General features: G+C 37.2%; 1 protein-coding gene across 2 annotated transcripts in view; it reads right to left on the bottom strand.

The window, feature by feature from the left end:
* Nucleotides 1–23,689, bottom strand: part of LOC106948178 (leucine-rich repeat-containing protein 4C-like) — a 141,571-nt gene that overhangs the window by 32,375 nt on the left and 85,507 nt on the right. Inside the window, exon 1 of one of the 2 annotated variants that reach the window (XM_015033715.1) lies at nucleotides 22,948–23,641. The exons of the other annotated variant lie outside the window; for it this stretch is intronic. The gene's annotated coding sequence lies outside the window, so the exon portion shown is untranslated. Of the gene's footprint in view, nucleotides 1–22,947; nucleotides 23,642–23,689 lie in introns of those variants that run through there. 2 annotated transcript variants of the gene reach the window in all.

Genomic DNA, 23,689 nt, shown 5'->3' with positions numbered 1-23,689 from the left:
TATTAGTTGTGCAACACCTCTTTGCAGAATACAATCTGGAGACCACTATATGTGAAAGTGGGAATTAGCTGCTGAGACGGTGGAAGTGAAAGACCTAACTTCCTGTGGGACTTTGTTAGAAATGACCAAAATCAGTTATGTAAATTAGTCACGAGAGCTTTATCAATATGTGTAATTCTCTAATTTTAGAAAGAAATCTATCAAAACAAAAAAAAAAAAAAAGCATAAGAAAACCTTATCAAACCTAATAAGCTGTATGTGGTTGTAATCAGGTCACAATCAGGTTTTTAAACTTCCTGACTTGGTGAACAAAAAATATTGTATGCAGGAAAACTGGTAAATAACAGTAAATCAAAAGACCTTCAAATGATTGTCCAGAGACCTGTAATGACATGTGATTCTAGATTATTTTTCTAGATATTCTGTAATGAAAGTCATTAGGTGTCTGAAGGATATCAAGGACATAGAGCAAAATGATAAAATGGAAATTAAAAAAGACTAAGATCACAAGATTAAAGGAGTCATCAGTATTGGACGTCAGCAGATAAGCTTGTAGGAACATCTTTCTTTGCACTCTGCTTGTATATGTATAGTATATGTTTTACAGTACCTGCCAGCTGTTGCCAGTCATGGTTTTAATACCACTTTCCACAACAGTACTTAAAAATATGTCTTAAAAAAAAAGGATTAAGTAAAATCATGAAAATTAACAGCTGCACTTTTAAAATAAATATTCATTCAGGTAGATCTATTCTGTTGAGATTACTCTTTAGTTTTCCACTACCAGCAACAACAGAATGAGGTGAAGTCCATCGTTTTTTCAATAGCAGGTTAGTTAAACAACATAGTTCACTAAAAAGTGCTTTACGTGGTTTAAAATCAACTTGCACACAATTTTTGCACATCATAAAATAAAATCCAACTTTGAAAACAAGAAAAAAAAAAAAAAAAAAAAAAAACTTTTAAAAACAAAAAAAAAATACACAGGTCAGTGCAAGTCCGCCCCAGAGTAAAAAAAAAATCCATGGGGTTCAAATGACCCCCATCTCTGTGTGGAGATTTCAGGAGTAAAAATAAACAAGTTTAAACTACATTCTAAAATGGACTGGAAGCCAATGGAAAAAGGCCAAAACAGCAATTTCTTCCCCCACAGAGGACATGAAAGAACTTGTAAGGACCTCCAATTAAGATAAAATAAAGGCATGCATTAGTGCCTCAAAGTGACTAAATGAAATGAGGGTCTAAACCTTGCTGATAAACCTTTGCTGGGATAAAAGTGTCTTGACTACTGAGCAACTCTATCTCTGAAATGTAAAGTCAAATCACAGCTACATTTTCCTACTGACAAAATGTGATTTTCTATTCCCATTTGACTGTCACTCAAATGTGTTTGCATGTAAACATACTTACAAAGTACTGTTATTTATTTAAGAAAACTACAGCTTGAGGTAATATAAACATTTACTTTTTCCCAAACAAATTCTAATTTACATTTTTATCATGGCAACAAAAACTTTTAAACCAGTCACCTTTTGCTTGCTTGATAAATGTCAAATACAGACCACACTCATTTGGCACACAAAGGTTATTGAAAACAGACACACAACGAAAGGTGTCCTCAGCTGTTTCACAACTTGCACACGTTTCTGTTCCCTACTAACGCTAAGACAACGTCAAACACATGACGTTGTCTTAGCGTCATACACACTGGACTGACTAGTCCAGTGTGTATGTATGTTTGTTACAATTTGTTGATGTGCAAAAAAATCCTGTTGTAAACTATAGTATTTTCACTTACAATCCAAACAAACAAAAAAAAATAGAGCCATATATGTTTTATTTTTGTTTTGTTTTGTTTTGTTTTTTTTAACCTTTTCAGCCGCCTTGCATGTTAACCTGGTGAATACTAAATGTGTTAACGGCAAAAGTGGAGCCAATTTTATCTGGAGATGCTCTTAGCACACAAATACACACAAACTTCACAGTGGGATATTTTCTACTGGAGATGTGCTCTCGCAGCTAGAATCTCAAGGGAGAAGGCGTGGTGGAGTGTCTGTCTAGAACACACAGGAGGCAGGGCACAAAGCACAAAGCATGCTGCGGAAATCACTTTGTTTTGCTTGCACCATGTCAGACGTAGTAGAAGAGCTGTGTTGATGTGTTTATACCAAATATACAGAAATGTTGCCGCTGTAGCAAAGAAACAAATGGAAGCCAACACGTATGTCAAAGTGGTATACCTTTGTTGACATAATCAGCGAGGTTTAGGCCCTCGTTTCATTTAGTCACTTTATTCAGTGAGGCACTAATTCATGCCTTTATTTTGTCCTAATCAAAGTTCCCTGCAAGTTCTTCTCCGTCCCTTAGTAGAAATGACTGTTTTGGCCTTTTTACAATGGGTAACTTGGGGGAACTTTCACCCCCAAGTTGGATTGTCAATTATTAAGCATGAGGAAAAGAAGCTCCTTTAAAGTGCCAGAAGACCAATAATTTTCTTTTTAACAGAGCATATCATCCTTCACAGCTTCATTTTTAATTGCTGTGCTCAATCCACTTAGGACTGCAGTCATTCTGGAACAGAGTTATTGGAGCACGTGAATTGAAATTACTGTTAAAAACTGACTGACTAAAAAAAAAAAAAAAAAAAAAAAAAAAACATACAAACTATTGTAAATGAAAGTGGACCACTTTACTTTAAATAAAATATATAATAAATATAGACATAGAACATTTGTCCAGTGGATACCTCTGGGTTTGGCAGTTAGCATAACAAAAGCATCAGTAATTGGTTTAAGTTTGTAGGATTATGTTGTGGGTCTGTCGAAGAACTTGACTGACCTGATAGAAACATCTTCAGAATACAATAGACCAGCAGTCAGCTAGGTCTAGTGCTGCACAATATATTGCAAATGTATCATCATCACAATGCTAGTGTGAACAATTTTAATGTCGTAAAGGATTGTTCTTCAGTGCAATAATTGTTAGCTAGTATATTCCAAGTGTTCTGAACTTGCATTTTAGATGCTAATGTAAACTTTAGCTTGTTGGACAAAGCCTTGTGACAGGTTATGCTCACACCTGACACTAATGACACTGGTCTCAGATAGATGAAAGCACAGACGAGAAAGAGAGGAAAGAATAAAGTATGTATATATTGCAGTTGATATTGTCATCATAATATTTGCTAATATTATCAGAAGCATTTTTAATACCTTGCAGCCCTAGTTAATTTCTTTCTTTAATCAGTGTCTGACCTTACAAATGTGGAACTAGAAGAATGGCCAAAAATCAACATAGGCCCTCCCATAAACCGTGTGGTGGGCCCGACTATTTATGACAGATCCAAATCTGTGATAAATGGAAAGTGTGGGTGGGCAGAATAACAAACATAATGCCATTCAAATTTACATATGTGTAAAGGTAGTAGTGAATACTTTTGGCCATAGTACCCAAACGGTTAGCCAGACAGACAGAATACAGTCCTGTTGTAATTTAGTTGGAGACATTAGTGTTATCCAAACCGGTGGGGAAAAAAACGGTGATGTTTAAAAATTTCAGTAATTATAAATAAAAAAAAACGCACAATAGAAAAATAATAGTGAATTATCTTAACTCTGTAGTGACAACTTAAAAATGCAACATTTGAATGACAAAAAAGGTCTCAGATGCCTTAATCAAAGAAATCTGAATAATTTCTTAACCTTGTGCATCAAATATTTTCTACTTTGTTGGTCCAGAAAATGTTTCTAGTCTAGTGAACTTTAAAAAAATTACTTTAAAAAAAAAAAAAACTAAAAAAAAATAAACAAAAAACATATGAAACAAACAAAGCAATGCTGTAATACCTTTAAAGCACTCAGACTTCACATACTCACAGAAGGTCAGTCAAAGTCTTATGTGGGTTTTATGTTCTTTATTTCTGTTCCCCTAACAACACTTACAAAATCTGGCTTTGAAGTGATAATGAAAAATCATGTTTTGCAGCTTCAGACACATTTTTTGATTGGTTCCCGCACTGCTGGTAGAGATTGAAAAAGTGGAATATTTATGGGCCAACAGGTGAAATTAATTTTTGTCAAAGGACGCCTGGATGACTCAATCTCTGACTACTTCTGAACACTTAGATCACCTTAAAAATCATCAATGCATGATGGAAATCCACAGAAAGAATTTTGGTGAAGATTAAAACTGCTACAAATGATGCAGGTCTCCCAATAGACAGACAGCATCTTCGACATTTGTTGAATATATAAAATCTGTCTGTCTATTGTTCAGGTAGAGAAAATCTTCTAATGAAACATGTCTAGGGACTTTGGTTGTATGCCCTAGAACATGTGAATGAGTAGATCTACATTAAAAAGAGTCAGTCAGACATATGGAAGTCCAAAAACAAACTGAAAAAAATAAATAGAAAAAGCAAATGAAATTAACCAAAGCACTACGGTGCCTCGTACCTTCCCTTTACCCTGCATATTTCGGGGCGCTACGGTCTCTAATCTGCAGATGATCCTGATGGACTGCGCATTTAATTTGGCACCCAAAAGCCCACAGATCAAAACAAGAAAGTTCAAAGCTTTGCCTCAGCTTGCTCATGAGAGAAGATGCACTGGAACACATTCCAAAAACAGCTGATGCCACAACACTTACTCTTCTACAAGCTGCATCCAGAAATGTGCAAAAAAAAAAAACTGCCTAAAACATCAGGTGTTGGACAGTGCAGCAGAAGCAAAGCAAGTGATAAATCCCTGTGTGTGCAAAGCAAATATAGTGACACAACCACAAGCACAATAACGGTGTCTCTATCTACACTAAAAAACACTGAAAACATGAAGTGGAAGCTGTAAGAGGTGCAATATATAAAAATGTAGTTGTTATAGTGATTTTACATCTTAATTATGGTTGATATTGGTAATAAACTGATACATTAGAAATATTTAGCGAAATCACTTAATACATATGCAAATTCAGCATGAAGGCAGTGACAAACTATGCGTTTTGTTTTTAACAGCAGTAAAATTAAACGATGTGTGGACGGTCACTGTAGAATTTTAAGATCTTCTGAGGACCATTATTACGACTGCCCTGCATATCTCAATACTGCGTGCTGCGTGGGAGAGCGTGGTAGTGGCAGATTATCCATAAGCTATGCATGTCTTTGCCATGGTAGGAGTTGTCGGAGTGGCCACAGCAGTTTCATTTCAAGGCTACAACCTAATCAAGCACACACCTGGCAGGCATGAAGCAGTAAGCACTCCATGTACCCTGCAAAAAAAAAGAAATAAAGAAAGTAAGGATTCATGCCATGCTCATGCTTCTTGCACACAGAGATTGGTATGCAGTGAGTTTCCATAGTTTTGGGTACCCAGCCGGGGAGAATTGAGCATATAGGTTGCCAGGAGATGGAGAGATGTTCGGTTTCTCAGCTGCAGTTAAAGCTGAAAATATATTCCTCATACTATTAAAAAAAGAAATTGGTGTACTAAGCAATGGCAAGAGAAGGAGACGTGGAAAAGCATGAGCAGCTTTCTCATAGTGTATATAATTTCACAGTAATCACAGTGAGACTCATAAAACTTCAGACTTTAGAGTCTTAATGTTAGAATTGAAAATTAAATTTTGGATTTTGTGTGGATAAATTTTATGACTGCATTCAATAAGATATGCCTACAGAAAAAAAAAAAAAAACATCAGCTTGAAATTTTTGTGCATGATCCACTCTATAATAAATAATAATAATAATAATAATAATTCCTCACCTGCTTTCTTTCATTCTGCTAATGAGCAGAACATATTTATGTTTTTTTTTGTTTGTTTGTTTTTTTCCTTCCACAGCAAAGTGCACTAAATGTGGAGATACAGGAAGCTCCCATATTAGTAAATCATGTCTGTTGATTACAAAGAGAGGAGATGAGACTTCCAGGTTGGTCATATTGTAACAGGATGGCATAAACATTAAGATAATTAACAATATGAAATTAGTTAGTGGAAATAGTTTTTTTTTGCCCTTCTTACAATGTTTATCTCACTAAACAACAAACAGTACTACATTGTGTAACACACATCTTGATATCATGCTTGAAATGTATAACTCTATAGAAATTAATTATTATTTTACCTGTTAAGAGTGGTCATGAGTTTTTCAATTAGCAATTTTTTGGACTAGAACACTGTCAAATTCAGATATAAATGAATCAAAGCAAATTTGGAATTAGTATTGTGTCATTCTTGGCACCAGAGTCAATCTGTTTTTTGAAATCATTAACATTTCTGAGTGCAGCTCAGAACGGCTGCTCAAGAATCTGTACCACAGTTTGAGAAACATGGATATAAACTGTCAAAACAGCCACTCTAGAATTTTGCAAAATTGCACTCATGCCTATACATAGACACACAACAGAACTCTTTTGTATTGGTCTTTTTGTAAAGTTCTGAAATTATTACATTTGAGTAGTAATTGGGAACACTGTATGGATAAATTCTCTGCTCAATTAGAAAACTGATTCCTAGTTTCATTAATATTTGTAATTAGACAAAGTTCTAAATACACAGGTACATCAATGCGGCACGCGCTAAGGAACAAACAAACAATAACAAAATATATATTCTGACATGTTACTAATTTTGCTTATTATCTCAAATTATTATGCAATAAACTTTCCAGAATACAACTGCAGATTATATGAAGACTATTTTGTATGGAACATTCAAGAAATCTGGCCTTCCTAAACCTTCAGTCCTGACAAATTGCTGGCACACAAATTACAGGGCTTCAGCTGTAGGCGAACAAAAGCCCAACTGAGGGACATGCTCAGCTGGCAGACATTTAACTTTAGCTAGAGAACCTGCAGGCATGTGTGTGTAGTTGCGCGTACGTGCATGTGTGTGTGTGTGGTTGTGTGAGTGGAAAGAGGAAAGGGCGACACAGAAAGACTCCATGTTAGCAGTCGCATCACATCACAGTTTGCAACCACATTGATTAAGAGAGTTGCCATGCAGACTAATCTGGACATGGGGCAGATAAGATCATTACTGGCAACCGCTGATTTCATGTGAGTTTTACAAAAGGATTAGTTCAATGCTCTCACTGTTTCCCTTCCATTTCTCTTTCTGCTAAAGTTACTTCATTTATGTCTTACATTTGTAGACACTTGGTGAATAATGCATGCTTTATGTGCATGATTGATTATTTTGACGTAGAATCAATTACAAGGGTGTTTGACTCCACATTTCTAGTTGCAATAAGGGAGTAGCATGTCAGTATATTGAATGTACTTAGTGCGCAGTACATGTGAGTGGGTTTTCTTTTTATTTATTTATTTCTCTGTATTCAAAGATGTGTACCTGTGAGAGTTTCAAAAGCCAGTTCTATTGTAAACCCCGAGCTACTGTGAGACTGCAAGAGCGGGAGTCATCCATCAGTGCTGGACACTTCTCCCATATGCAAACAGGCGAATTAAAATACTCGCCTCCCACTGGATCCATAAGCGAGAAAGAAGAGAGGTGAAGGAATTCCGTATAATAGGATCAAGATTAGAAAAGCCTCATGTGGTGCCAAAGTGAAAGGACAAGCAAATACAAGGATAAATGATGGAAAAAGGTCAAGTGATTTGGTTCAGCGGGGTTGAAACAAAGCCCAGAATCGGAATAAAACTCATCATCTGGACTAGGGTGCGTAGTCCTGTGACAGTAAGATATGGATTTATCCCTTAAGGGTCTGTAATCATTGAAAGTGGTTGTACAAGAACCCTGCTCCGCACAGCTGTGTGGCACTTTTTTGCATCACTACAGAGCTGTCGTCCTCTAGGAATGATTAACCTAGAAGAGCTTTATATAGAAAGGAAGGAAGGACTGGATGGAAGAGAAGGATGAGAAGGAAGGAAAGAGTGAGGGAAGGATCTGGGCACGGAGGACATTATTGAATTCCATGGAGGGTATACTCTTTACCTCTGCACATCAAACCATGTTCAACACCGTTTAGCAATCTGTCTGCTAATTAATCATGGACTATAATCAGTTAGAGGCACTGGAAAATTATGTGTTTGCGTGTGTCTAGGGATGTGGGTACATTGTCTGTGGTTCAGAAATAGTTACACAGTGAAAATGAAAGGCGCAGACAACATGTAATTTGCAGCCAGAGTATTCTTGCCAGCAACAGTTCTCATGCAACGCTTAAGCGGGTATATTGCTGCTTCTCTCCACTGTGGGGAACACAGGGAGCATTTTAATTTGCTCTTTATTGTGTATTTGTCCTTTTCATAATGTATATGGAATTTTTATCAGTTTATCACACAACTGCAGATTGCTACATCCGCTACAAACCTCTCACCTTCAGAAATTGACGGAACAAAAAACGTAAATTATCTGATGCTAACGAATGACTCGGTTAAATGATTGTAGGATGAATTTGACTGATCCAATTTTTTGTAGATGAATTGATTATAGGGCTACGAGAAGTCTTGTTTGCAGCTATTCTGACTAATTTCGACATGGTGGCCGTGGCAGCAGGGGTGGGCTTGGTTATCATCTGACACAGAACACCAGCCAAGCCTGCAAGCTTGCGTACAGCCATCAGTGCTAATCTCCTGCTATGTGCTAACAATAGCACTGATGTTCTGGCTTTCTGGAGGAGCTTTGCTTGCCCTGAGCCTGCCTTGTTTGAGCAATGTCCCAGTGGCCAGCCACCTTTAGCTTTCTCATTATAGACAGAACAGTAAAACTGAAATCAGTAAGTGTATTGTTGCTTCCATGGAATAGCTGCTTGATTCAAGGCACATAAGTCACCGGCCAATGTAGAAAGGAGCGGAAGATTCAGCCCCTTGGGGTTAACAGAGGGCTGAGACGATGCAGAGCTTGAAAGATTTGACTGGGGAAGGAATTCACTTCCAATGTGTTAAAGAAATGAAAGCAAATTTTTGTAATGATGCAAATCAGAAAAAAAAGTCCTCAGACAATAATTAAAGAGGATCAATAATATTTCCAGAAAAAAGTCTAACTTTGGTGTGTCAGAAAATAAATAAGTCAGTAATTGTGTCTATTCCTGCAATTTCTTAACACGGTACAGAGTACACCCTTGACATGTTGAGAGTCTTATCAAAGGGCAATATAGAGATAAAAAATATGCATACACACACACTCAAACCTAAAGATACCTTAGAGTGACCAATTAACCAAACATGCATGTTTTCGGACTGTAAGAAAGAACTAGAGTAGCCATCGAAAATGCATATAAACACAAGAAAAACATGCAAACATTGAAACCCAGTAATAATCTTGGTGTAGGCCACTAAGCTAATGTGAAGCAAGTTAATCTTTGCAATCAATACAAAAAAGAAAATCAATCAAAAGTTTAATAACTACATTGTGATCCAACTTTGTCTTTTTTAATTTATTTTGTTTTGTTTTCACCTAAAACAAACGGGTTTCTTTTGTGCGTGTTAGTTCTTTCTCTCCCCACATAAAAGAAATGTCTCAAGGACAACAAGAACAGCCACAATGAAGCATTTTCACTGTAAACCATAATGCCTGGTAGGAATAAGCTGGTATTTACATTTGAAATACTTTTTATATGCTATACATTTAACTGAGGGCTTTGCATATAAAATAATGTCTGTATTTCAAAAACTCTAAAACGTCTAAGTCAGTTCCGATATCACAACCAAATCTCCCATAGCTTTTGCAAATTGTATTTTAAGTGGCTGTACGGGATGCTTATTGTTAGCATTTTTCGCATTTGTGAGTGCTAAGAACTGTGACAATCAAAGTAAGAAACAGAAAGTGTTACAACTCTACAGCAACACCCGGGATAAAGAGAAGCTTGTCATTTCGACTCTTTGCCATTTCATTATTTTATGGTCTACTTGCAAACAACTTTCAGGTACTAAAACGAGTCATCAGCAAAGCAACCTTTTGTAGAGAGTCTGCAATAATTTCTACCCTACGTTAAAGTGCTTTGGCATAACTTTAAGAATGATGGTGAACTTCCTCATTTTAACATAAAGTACATGCATGCATACAGTACTTTCTGACATATTACAGCTTAGCTCCATCAATTAGTTTGAATTGCAGCCCATTCCATAATCTCTGCAATCACGATGATGTAAATCCTTTGATGCTGCAACAAATGGATATAGACATGGCAGAACAGAGAACTGCTTTTTATTCCCCCTTTTATTTAGCCAATGTCTGAATACACCACATCTCCCTTAAGTTTGCAAAGTCTTTTTTTTTTCCACTAACAATGGTGAAATCTTCTATTGTCATGTTATATAAAAGCTAGGTGCATTCTTGCCTTTTTAGAGTTAACAGAACCCTACATACAGCCCCTGTCTGCATTCTATCTACTGAAGGCAATTTGTATTTTTGACATTTATGGGTGTGCTTCCAAGGCTCGCGGTGTAATTTATGTGACTTATACTACTCATTTACAGATTGATAGCTGCCATTCTTAACTGCTTATAATGAATGCCTTATCTGTGCTGGATCTTTTGCCAGAGACTCTGTTAAAGCTCCTATGCTCTTCATTAAAATCCCATTTGTCTTTGAAAGACAGAAGACAACCTCCACTCACACTACCCCTATTTTTAGGGATCATTTCAGTCTGGACAAGGAGATACAGCTCTGGAATTTGGGTTCATTATTTAAAAGTGAACACATGCACACATAAAACTACAACAATTCAAATTCAGAGGAGATTAGTCTTTCGTGAACTCTAGTATTCTCTTTGGAAAGTGAAGTTCCCTCCTCATAATAAGGATATGACACTTATTTTGTTTTCTTTCTCAAAATAACTTGTCCTGTCAATAGGAGTGTCCCAAAAAAAGCCAATTTACATAAGAATCGAAACTCTCATTTACTACAATTCAGAATCAAAATAAAGTGTCCCAAAGTTGTTTTGAAAACAATAAAAAATAAAGCAAATTAACTGTCTGTCGCCTTCCAATTTGTAGCTATGTGGGGCATCCTGATGCCACCATGCAGCTGCTGCTGAAACTTATGGGTGTGCAGAAAGCACCGAAACAAAGAGGAAACTAAAAATGAAGAGGAGAGAGATTTGAATCACACAGCCTTCCTTGAGGGCAAACATTTGGACTCATTTAATTGTTTTTCCCAAATTTGCAGGAAGACCAAGCTTGGCATGAGCTTCTCCGCTTGAACAGATCAATGATCCTTTGGACCTCCAGGATCATCACATGGAGTGCATTTCTCTTAATGTTTGTCACACAAGATTTACAAAATGAAGATTGAGAACTTTGGGAATACCAGAAATCCAAGCTACAGTGGAGCAAAGTTAGAGATAAGTACATAGTTTTGTGTGATTTGTCAGAACTTTGTGGCTGTGTTTTTTTTTTTTTTTTTAGCAGAAATGTGCTGTAGTGCAATGTTGTTGTTCAACTAGTCCATCTGTTTATCGTATCCACAGGCAACATAAATTCTTCCAAGGAGAAATTATCTGATGAGATGAAGAATTTTGTGCATTTGTACCATTCTTCACTGAATATCTACAAAGACTTTTAAATTCCTAAAAACTTCTGGAAAGAAATTGACACGGCTCTCTCCAGATGAAGACGGGAGAGCCTTAAGTTTTTCAGTGACAGCTGTGCCACAGCTTCACTAAAAGAGTAAAACAAAAACTTGCAAAAACTAAAGCAAAAACTTGTCAATCAAAGTTGACACTAATGTGTCATGGAAATTGCAACAATTCCATCTAAGCATGTAATATTTAATGCTTTACAAATGTCAAAAAGACACCAAAGAGCAATGCTGGAGTACACCGTGAGGATCCTTTGAACACCTACAGACTGAAGCAGAAGTCACTATGGACGATCGTTTTGAACCAAAAATAAATTTTGAATCAAAGTTGAATCCACTAATGAGAAAGCAAAAGATTCCCATCCCTGCTTTCTAATCGGTCAGCTCCACTTGTCGTCTTGTCCAGACCAACACAGGAACAGGTTGTTTCCTTTCTGTTCCCTTCGCCAAGTAGTTTTCACATTATAGCAGCAAGGCAAACCTCAAAGTCTTATGACCTAATTCAGGTTCAAAAGGGGCATAAAAGAAAATCGCCATCATAAAAATAAACAATGCCATATAATGTTTGGCATTTAATTTCTTGTATTAAAATAAACCCAGATTTAAAGCCAGTGAAAACAGAATAAACCATGTCTTTTGTGCTCGGATGAGTATTATGCAAATACAGGCAGTTCTTGTGAGAGGGGCAGGTGAAGGACTGCATCCCAGTGACTGCAGTCCCACCTGTTTAATCAAAGCACAAAGGAACCTTTTAACCTGCCTGTAGTGCCCTATAAAAAGCTGCACATGTCTCTAAGGGTTTGTTATCTTCTGGAAAAAAAAAAAAAAGTCTGTTCATTCTGGATCTGCTTATAGAGCAAATGATTCACTATAGCCCACCTGGTTCCATGGCTTACATGTCACTTTGTTAGCATAATTCTTCACAAAGACTGTGAATTAAGCTACTAAACAGATTTAAATCCACATTCACCTTTCCATTGCAATGGCAGTTAGAAAATGGAGAAATCCACACAGGCAGTGGGCAGTGAAGGCTGCAAAGTCCTTTTTTCTAGTGACACAAAAGGAGAAATGGATCAGGGCCTCTGCACTGAGATCAGTATTTTGTTCCCAATGCCCACAAAAGCAAACACATCAACTCTGTCATTTACACACAAACACTTACACAATCATAAACCTCTGTTCCATGCAACCCCAGAGAGAAAAGGCAATCCACACACCCCATGAATATTACAATGAGCTGGATCTGGGTCATTAATATGACACAGTCGTTACTCTGGAGCCCAATTAGCAGTCAACACAGAGCCTGGAACGTTCCTGTTACTATACATAATCACTATATCACTGAGACAGAGTCTGGAGCAGGGAGGAATCAAACAGTCTCACATAGGGAACATGAAGGACTCATCACAGAAACATGGTAGACAGGGAGGTTGCAACCAGTTAATGAGGCTTAAAGATGGACATTTAGAAACATATAGGAATTTAATATTGCTTAAATGTCTACTGTTAGTAAAGGTTGGATCAGTATTAGAGATTCAACTTCAAATGCAGCTTAGTAGCAAAAACCTACAAAAATAAAAAGCAGCTAATGGGTTTCTATATGTATTTAGATTTTGGGAATAACTTATTTCCCCCCTGTGCAGTCTTCCTAATCAAGGAGTCACTAAAGCAAGCAAACTCTCACCGACTTTTGGCTTGTAAACACTTGCAAACCCATTAACAATGAAGTAGGAGGAGGTAAACCATCATCTCCATCATTTGGAAGGGGTCGATGTGAGTTGACCCTGTTTAATCCCTGCAACTCTTCGCCTTCCAGTCGTAAATGCTAATGTGGGACTGTGTCTTGTATCTAGAAATCTATTTCGAAATATTTTCTCAGGAAAATAGTTACAATATTTCACTTCATTAAAAGAGTCTGGGGTTGCAAGTTGCAGTTGTCACACCGCTGCCTCGCAGCAAGAAAGTCCTGGACTTCCAACCTGTCCAAGCCTTTCTGTTTTCACGCTTTCCTTGTACATGACTGGGTTATCTCTGGGTAGTATGATGGAAGTGAAGTCGGAGGAGGAAGATGTAAGGAACAGTTATATGAGACACACAGTTTTATATTGTGGTGAGTTATTGTTAGTGGTTTAGCCATTTTCTTTCTCCCTAAGTGTAAATATTTCATAATTTCATGTTAGGCTATTTGGCCTCTCTAAATTACAGCCCAGCATGGTTGTTTATTCCGTCTCTTTATTGCCCTGTGATGAACTGGCAACCCCACCTGTCCCATATTGACCACTGGAAAAAGCCACTAGCATTCCTGCGACGGCAAAGATTAAGCAAGTATATATAAAAATGGATGGATCAAAGACTCTTTGAAAATATCACAAATTCAGGAACATTAATAAACATACATTTGAAAAGCACACATTTCCCAACATACTCCTCAGCTGCTTTCGAGGCAAGAAATGTGTATTCATAGATATTTAGTCAGATATTCATTTATAGGGTTTATAAAATAATCTCTTTAATTCAAGAGAAGTAGGAGTGGATTTTAATTTAATGATATTGAAAAAGAAAGTTTTTTTTTGCATACATCTGACATAATGGAGCCTTTCCAGTTTAGTACTTATATGCACATATTTCAAATTTGATTAGTTCACTAACAAAAATTAAATGTAATGTGATGAGGACCAGAATGTGGTTTTCTTCTTTTTTTGTCTTCTTCCTTCAGTGACAGACGGACTGGTGCTAAATGCCGAGAAGTCTGGCACTGGTTGCAGGAGGCTACTCATTTGGCTACACACTGCCGTGCACACCCATACACACACACACACACACACACACACACACACGCACGCACACACATGCATACACACACTTCACCAGGAATTATTAGCTACCTCTACAGCTTTTCTTCACGACTTAGATTCATCACCACAGTTTTCTGTTTTCATCAGTGAAAAATATTGCTGTGTGACAGAAAGATTAAAGCTCATTGATCACAAACACTTTCAGGAATATATGAAGTTTAATTTGCACATTAATATTTATATGACCTGCTCTGTCCTTCTTTCTGTTGCTTAGGTAAAGTTCCTTGAACGACTTCGTTTGAGATTTGGTGGTGAACATCTGCCAGTATATATTTTGTTTTTTGTTTTTCTCACCCTCTGTGCTGCATACAAACAAACTGCAGCTGGAATGGGTTTTCCTTTGATGGGGTTGCATCTGTTGAGAATTATTTTTTATGAATCTTCCTTATCAGGCATTATGTGCTCTGAATTTTATTTTATTTTTTTTCAAGTATTTTCTTTCTCTAACATGCGGTTCTGGGGGAAGCCTGACAGCTCCTGGCATAAGGTCCCGACCTGAGCAGGAAAACAGGGCTGTTCCTCAGCGGACTATGTCGGGACAATTTAGATTAAACCAAGTGTAAAACAATCCTTGTGACATCAGAAACATAGTAGAGCACGTTGCCTACATTCAGGTGCCCTCATGAGCAAAACATTACGGTCAGAGACAAACAAAAAGAGTTAGTGGAGAGATAAATACGAAAAGTTGTAGAAAAATAAAGCTGAGACTTTAATCTTGGATGAAAACGATAGAAAAAAACGGAAGAAACAAGGTATGACAGGCTTTTTGAAATTACAAGAGAGTTGTAATGGACGCAAAGCTTTTTGTCTTCATCTTTATCAAAGCTTTGTTCACACAGCCCGACACTATTGCAAGCATGCGACTGTTAGACGCAGATTGAACGTGCTGTGTAGCATTGTGGGTCTTTGACTGATGACCAGACTCCTGCTGTGAAGCTGAGCTGCACAGCCATCTGATTGCCAGTGTAACTGCCCTGAGGAGTTAAAAAGCATATCTGGGAGACAGACGGCAAAGATTGACCCACATGTCCAGATAGCAGACAGTCTTTCTGCATCCCTGGGTCTGCATTACGCTGCTGCGAAGGAGGATGTGATCTCTCCAATGTATACATGTACATTTTTTGCACTATGATTAAAAAAAAAAATCATTCTTGGGTTTAAAACTCAACACGTTATGGTCGAAATCTCTTCTCTTAAGCAGTATAATGGTAGACTTCAAACCTGGCATTGCATCCCTGTAATTACTGTGACGGTGTTAAAACTATTTAGCTCCTCTAAAGTTTAATAGAGAAACCATGTTAATACGAGTTTCTGTTTAGTAGCGAATGATCAGCCACTTTCAGTCACAGCATGACAAGACCTCATATTGTGATTACAACTCACTAAAGCCCCCCAAATAACATTTAATGTGCTTTGGCAAAGGATATTTACAGTGCTATGAAAAAGTATTTGCACAGTACAGTACATGTTTTAGATCAAACAAATTTTAATCTCAAAGGTAACTTCAGTAAAAACAAAATGTAGTTTCCAAGTAAAAAAAATTATTTCATTAAAAAATAACTGCAGAGACTAAGACATTGTTGGTTTTTTTAAGTCTTATGTATACCCCACAAATGTTGTTTTTTTTTTTTTGTTTTTTTACCAATTTTGGTTCCCAGAATTTTATTTGGGGCTATCAAAGTAAAATAAATCAAATATAGATACTTTTCTGATGCTATTTAAAATAAATAAAGCCTCTTTCAGAAAATACTCTTCCTTTGACTTTACAATCATGATTTTGTGTTAGTCTCTGATGTAAAATCTGAATAAAACACTATTCAAATTGTCTTTGGGATATGACACCTTCCATACTTATGCCATGCATGATATGTTAAACAATATCTACCTGATGTAAATGTAAATGTTTTTTTTTTTTAATTGGCAAATGTTAGAGAAATTCCTGTCATTCAATTGAAAGAAAATATCTTAATAATTTTCACCAAAAAAAAAGGGAACTAGCAAAATTGCTAGCTTGCCCTAAGATTTATTGGATGTTTTCTTAAAAACAAATAAAACCCAAATAAAAAGTAAAAAGAAAATATAAAAGAAAGCACCTAATTACCCTCACTTTCTCTACGAGAGAGATGCAACATCTTTGCAATAAACCCGGCAAATAATAACTGCAATTTGTTAGATAAAAGTGCTGCTTTTCCTCAGGCAAGAAACCTATCTGCTCTCACAGGTCAACTATCTTTTTCCACAGTAAAGCTCTTTTTATTCAATATAGCAAAAATATACTATGATTACAGCTGAAATGCAATAAATGTTTTTTTTTCCATATATATATAATTCCATCAATACTACAAGAAAGTCTAGAACTTTTCAAACTATTTTGTTTGCTTTAGCTGTAGAATAGCCAATAATCGGTCAGTGGATGCGTGTATAGTTTTAAAATGGCCTCCTGAAATAAGTTTCTTCATTGAAGGCTGGTGTCCATCGTCAACTTCTATTTTAGCTAGCAGCTCATAAGATGCCTAGGGAAGCACCAATCATAGCTCTGTTGCTATGCAACAGCTAGAAGCCTGTTTGGAGGGTGTCTCTCTAGTTCAAATAGTTTTAACTTGGACTGTTCATACTGCAGAACACAGAGCACTCATGACTTCCCAAAAATCCTCTGTCAACAGAATGTGCCTGAAAAGACTTCATAGGAAAGGCCTTGTACCCGACTTTCTTGTTCTAAGGTTCTTCATTATCTTCTACTTCCTTTACTCAGGAACAAGTATCTACAGATCAATGATGCACATCAAATAAAAACTAAACTGAGCAAGTCAGAGATAGCTCTGCCTTCTACCCTTTTCCACCTCATTTACCACTTAATTTAGCAGCATGAATTAACATGTTAGCCAAGGTCAGTATCACTTTAAAACGACTCTGCCCACATGCCCAAAAGGCAGGGAGACTGACTTCTCCAAGCACACGAGTTATTGTTGATGTGTATGTGTGTATCCCAGAGAGAAAAGTGTAGAGAGAGATGTCGGGAGGTTGCGTATTTGTTCTGCAGTTAAGCAAGCTGTTATCACTACCATTACATCAATCCCATCTCAGTTGCTGTCACTCTCTTTTCGATGACATGTGACACTTTAGTGAGGTAGAGAAAAAGAGATCTAGGTACAAATAACTAAGCTGATAAGACACCATCGCTGACGGAAGGTGGGTGATGTAAAGCAAGTGGTGAGTAATGATGCATCCTGAATTCAGGTCAGTGCTCTTAGCTGATTCTGACGAAGGAAGCAAGGAAACGGGGGGGTAGTGATGGATTTGAAGGGATTCCTTTTAGGATCTGAGTCATAGGAAAATATTTTTGGGCTGCATATTAAGAATAAAACGAATGCGAACGAATGCCTCAGAGTGTTGCCACACTAAACACTCTTATCCATATTTCATTTAATGCACTCCTGTTCCCCTAATAAGCGACATGAGAAAATGCTCCCTGGTCTTTTGAAAGATAGAATGGCACTTTTATGATGTCTTCCAGATTATTCCTTGAGATGGATGGGCTGAGTTGGAGCACCAATTGATTAACCCATCGACTGGTGGAATGTGCCGCGGCCGTTCCCCAGCTAAGCTGTTCTTTCCCCCGGACAGAACATTTAGACGGATATGCTGGAGAGCATGACTAATGATCAGATCTACTGAGGAATACAATCTGTGTCTGATTGTTTATTTCACCAACCAACTCCTGTTTGGTTGGTGTGGCAAATTATGTTTTCGAAAGATCTAAGAGTCTCATGCTCAACTGACTGATCACAGTGGAAAATATATATATATATATATATATATATATATATATATATATATATATATTTTTTTTTTCTGAGTTAGGATTTCATGAGGATGCAGTTGTTTACAACATCGGCAAAACAAAGACAAACTGTTGAATTTGATCAGACTGTTCTATTCAGATAATCACCTGAAGTGATAGATGCTGTTTTTGTCACAAATCCAAAAGAGGCGACTGTCAGAAGCAGAGCGCTCACATCTTGTTGAGCAAAAGTATTTGTAGCCTTTGGACTGTTTCCTTTTGTCTCTGTCACATATTACTGGATAGATAAAGACAGACTAGTGCAGAATCAAGTAAAAAAATTGAAACTATTGCAAAAAAAAATCTTTGCAAATAAAATATTTGTGTCCGCCCCTTTTACAGTGTTGTTCCATGACGCAATGTAAGGACACGTCTCGTCTTTAAATGTCAATTAGTTAGGCTTTGAGTATATTTGTAATATAATTTAATCTCAGTATAAATAATGCAGTTCTGTGAAGGCCTCAGCACACCAGTCAACAAGAACTAACATGAAAACGATAGAAAATACCAAACAGATAAGGGATAAGGGTGTGGAGAATTTTAAGGGTTAGATTATAAAACAATGCCCCAAGATTTGACCATCCCACAGAGTGCTTTCCTATCCATCATTTGAGCAACTATCGCACTGGTTTGATGAAACCAAAATTCAAATAGTGGAATACATGCAAAAGCCTATACCTGGAAAAAAAAAAATAATAAAATAGAACCGCGTATTACAATACAAGCACAATCCTCGTGGTAAAACATGGTGGTATATCATGCTCTGAGAATCCTTGTCTTCAGCAAGAACAAAAAAGATGAAGAACGTTGATAGAAGGAGCTAAATACAACACAATTCTGTAAGAAAACATTTTACAGACTGTGAAATATTTGAAACTGAGGTGACGGATTAGTTTTCCACAGAACAACCACGATCAAAGAGGTACAATGGAACAATGGCTTAGATCAAAGGATAAACATGTGTTACAATGGCTCAGTCAAACTCCTGACCTAAATTCAATTGAGAATCTGTGGTACGATTTGCAAATGGCTGTTCATAGATGCTATCCATTTAATTAGACTAAGTTTGAGACAAATGTGACTGTCAGATGACGGATGTGCAAAAATGGTAGAGGCATTCTCTGAAAAAATGTCTGCAGTAATTTGAGAGAAAAAAAAAAAAAAAGTACTGACCTAGGGAAGCTGATTGCAAATGCATGCCACACAGTTTCAAAACTATTCATAATTTTTCTGCTACTAAACATTTATGCAGCATTTTATGTTAGTCATAAAATTCTGAAAAAAACACATTTTGATTTACAGTTCTCACACGACACATGATTCTGCAAGGATAAGTGAGTTAGATAAAGGATGGATGGCAGGGAGCTGTAAATACCTATGCAAGGCACTCTGTTTTTATAAGACAAAAAATTTTTTAAACAATTAATTTAGCTTTGTGAAGCTACTTTGCAAGATTGGATTAAAATGCTAGGTAGAAAACTGAAACGTAAAGTCCTTATAAACACAACCAAACAATAGAATGAATGTCTCAGTCGCCAGCATATAACCTGTACTCTGAGGGTTATTGCGGAAATGTGTATTAAACAGTGAAATAAAAAAAAAAAAACTGAACTATTGAACAAACTCCATTTAGTGCTCCTTCAGCTGTACGATATTAGGAGGACTGTCATGATATTATGGAATATTTTAAAAATATTCCATTATAATTTACCCATATTTTTCTCATCACGCTTTTTCTTTACACTGCTATATGCCACTACTCTGGTTGAGGTTTTTGACCTTGATGATTAAGATCTCTAAAAGTTATGGCCAGAAGGGATGACGAAAGTTCAGGTATCCTAAAGAAAATATTGCTAAGCATAGTTTTAGTGCATGACATCCTTAGTATCACTTGCATTAAACATATTCTTTTGTGACTGTGATATTGCACATATAAAGATTCCTGTAAGAATTGCTTGAAATAATTGCACGTCTAAATCAACCTCAAATTATGGGCAAAAATTCTCAATTTAACCATTTTTGTAAGCATTATTTCCATATAAAAATTCATTTCCCGGTCCTCATTAGGACTACGTCTTCTCTGGCCTACCACTTTAGACCTCCAACATCACAGAGCTCTATTAAAGAAGGCAAGGACGAAGATAAGAGATCACTTCAACAGCTCCCCTTTTTTCCCAATGAATGAAACCCCCTGAGATAGTCTATACCCAGAGAAGATGAAAAATGTACGGGTAGCTCCATTATTGATACAAGTCTCCGGCAGCAAAAGAAATGAATGCTAATGGTGTCCTAAGCTGAGCTTTACAGAGATTAATCCGATTTTAGAAATGAACAGTTTATTATATGGCACACAGTCCTGGCCCTGATCTGAAGTGAATCCCGGGCTGAAAAAGGGTGGAAAAAGATGACAAAGGGATTTTGGGAATGAAACATGGGTATACAGCTTGTCGCCTCACAAGACCCTGGCACCTCATTGCAGTTGTGCCCTTTTCCAGCTGACAAGTTCATTTATTTTCTGACATAGCTGCCCAGAAAGATTTTCAATAGATAAGTCAAGACAACAATGGCAAAAGAAATAGGGCACATAACAGATGTCTTTGGTGACTACATTATTAGTTGAAGACTGGCTTTGTGCGAGCAGCAGGAAGTCCCACTTGGTCTCTTTGCTGCACCTGCTCTAAGGCTATTCCCCACTGTTTAGACGGGCTAATGGGGACACACAGGGGATACAGCTGTTCTTGGTTTGACACAGTGAAATAAACAGACTCTAATTTAAACTAGCTCAAAACCAATAAGCTTTTTTTTTTGTTTATGTCGGTTAGAAATATTTATCTTGCCATGCCCTTATTAAATCATATGGCATTCTGAAACCGCAAGCACCATCCATATCTTAAAATAAATAAATAAATATGTCTATTGCAAGGAAAAGGTTTGAGCAGTGTTGAATGGGGAGGAGGAACAGTCGTTCTGATTATTTCCATGAATCACTTCGCACCAGTTGCCAATATACAACTGCAATCCTGGGAATATATAGGGAGATTTATCATACTAAAGCATATGACAGGGCAAAAAAAACATAAAATCGGCATTGAAATGTGTTTCTTAAAAGTAATGTCACTCCATCATTAGAAAGTTTTTTTTTTTTTTTCTTGTTTCAGTGAGGTGAAAAATGTATGCCATGTTTCTCACATTCACAGGTTATATATGATATGTATTCTTTGACTGAAGAGTGACCACCCATCTTCATTGAAAACTTTATCCTCAGGGGGATCCGGGTAAAAACACAGACACTACACTCATTGTGGACAGTCCTATATTTTTATATCCATAGCATTTTTTTAATGCATCAGTGTTAAAGTGGAAAGAGCAAGCTGCATTGCAACAATTATTTAATTTGTAACAGTGGCCCTTTCTGAAAATCTTCAAACCTTCAAATGATACGAGAATCATATGTTTAGGTTAGAAATGACAATTTATATAGTCAAGTTAGTCAATTCTAACTTGACTATGTCTTAGTCAAGTCAGAAAAGGAGAAACATAGATATTTATTTTCTTCTTTTTTCCTAGCTCTAAATTTCAAGTACAGCCACAGCAACATGCAAAATAAAAATCATGACGTTCTCTTACTGCTTTTGGAGAACAAGTCCCACAATATTAGTGACTTTTCTGTCCCTGTGAACTTTTACGAAAAAGCCTCAGAGGTGCAGAACCCACGACTGACTTCGCTGGATATCAGTCTTGATTAGAAGACGAGACTTATTATAAAAGCATGTCTTGTAATTTGAAATATCTCACGCTCTTTGGTTTTCATCAAACTTTAAACACACATTCACAAAGTGGTAACTGTTGCTTTGTGGCATATTGCGGTGGAGCTCAAAACAGACTTCTAGCAAGCCGTCTAGCGTACCTCTCTATATTACTCCATCTGGGAAGGACCAGAATGAAGACAGTGGATTTTTTTTTCTTCTTAATTTCAGCACCACGTAGAGGGACAGCTCCCTCCCAGCCTACCACAGAGAAGTGAAAAAGCGCCTTTTGTGTAAGCCACACTAAGTAAAAGTGGAGGGGGGCAGGGGGGGGGTGGACTTGTGGTTTGATTATTCAAAGATCCAGGAGTGAGCAAGAATTTCCAGTTTCATCAACAGCTTTTCTGTAATATTACTTGTATGTTAAACCATGTAGGTCAATTTTATTCAAGATCAGATGCACACGTGCTAATATGTCAGATTTTCAGTTGTTGAATAGGTTGAGCGCAAAAACAGGTATATGGACTGCACTGATACCTGCAGAGGGGAGGACAGGTGTCACATTTGCGCTAAGCAAAACCTGACTTGTCCTCTTTATTGTTGCTCCAAACAAACAGGCGTCATATTATCATAGATGGAAACTATTGTCATTTGATAATAATAAAAAAAATAATAATAATACATATATTTGTCGCGCATTCGCTCACTCAAGTCAAGGGCGCGCGGTGACGCCAAAGCAGACCTGTGCGAACGTGCGTATCTTTCTACTATCTTGTCGAAGGAGCAGGTTATTAAACATCTTTTACTTTGAGAATGCAGCATCACTGAATGGGGTATAGAACCCAGGTAATAACGAGCCCATATCCCTGCAGCTCTAGAAACATTAAAGACGGTTGCAAGAAGCAAGACATGGTAAAGAAGGCATAGAACACCCCAGAGCATATTTAACGAAAAAAAAAAAAAAAAAAAAACTTACTTTTCCACGAAGAGATCTGGGAGATGTGTCTTGCTTGAGTCGGTTAACGGTCCGTCTCTCACTCTCTCACCCTCCCCAAAAAAGAACTGCATAGAAAAATTCCGCAATTCTCAGGCGCGTTTACAAAATTCCGTGTTGTCGTCTTCTTGTCAAAGACATTGTGTTCCTAATTTTTAAAAAAGAAAAATGAAAAACAAGTGGTATGTAATCCACACATTAGTCCGGACGGCGTGCTGCTAAAGTCTCACAGTGATTATACCCCGCAAATCAAATGGATATTTCCTCTTGATCCAAGACGCAAATCACAACCAAGGCACCCGACAAGTGCGATTGTTGAAACTAGTCTCCCCGACCAAAAGGTGATGTGCTCCCAAATTTTCAGGAAAAAAAAAGGAGTTAAATGAATCCAAGCCTCCTTTTGTCTTTTCTCAGAGCTTAAAAACTGACCTTTCCAAACCCATCAGCTCGTGTTGGTCAATGCCCAGGCACATCAAAGCTATATCCTGGAAAGCTCGTCATTTAGACACTAAGACAGAGCTTTTTTCCTCCTTAGGAAGAGGAGGTGGGGTTGCTTCAACGTCCCGCTCGCTTACGCTTCAAATATAACTTTTTATCAAGTCCCCATAAGAATATTTGTCAGTCATCAAGCCTGATTGATTTTTTTTAGCGCATTAGCCTAATTTAGGAGGGGGGGGGGGGGGGGTCTCACGCCCTGCCTCCCTCCCCACACAAGAGCCCCCTC

The sequence above is a fragment of the Poecilia latipinna genome, unplaced genomic scaffold (assembly GCF_001443285.1).
Source record: "Poecilia latipinna isolate Pla-1442-1.1 unplaced genomic scaffold, P_latipinna-1.0 Scaffold277, whole genome shotgun sequence".
In the NCBI taxonomy this organism is placed as follows: domain Eukaryota; kingdom Metazoa; phylum Chordata; class Actinopteri; order Cyprinodontiformes; family Poeciliidae; genus Poecilia; species Poecilia latipinna.
The sequence above is the reverse complement of the archived record's forward strand: the minus strand, read 5'-3'. Positions and strand labels throughout refer to the sequence as shown.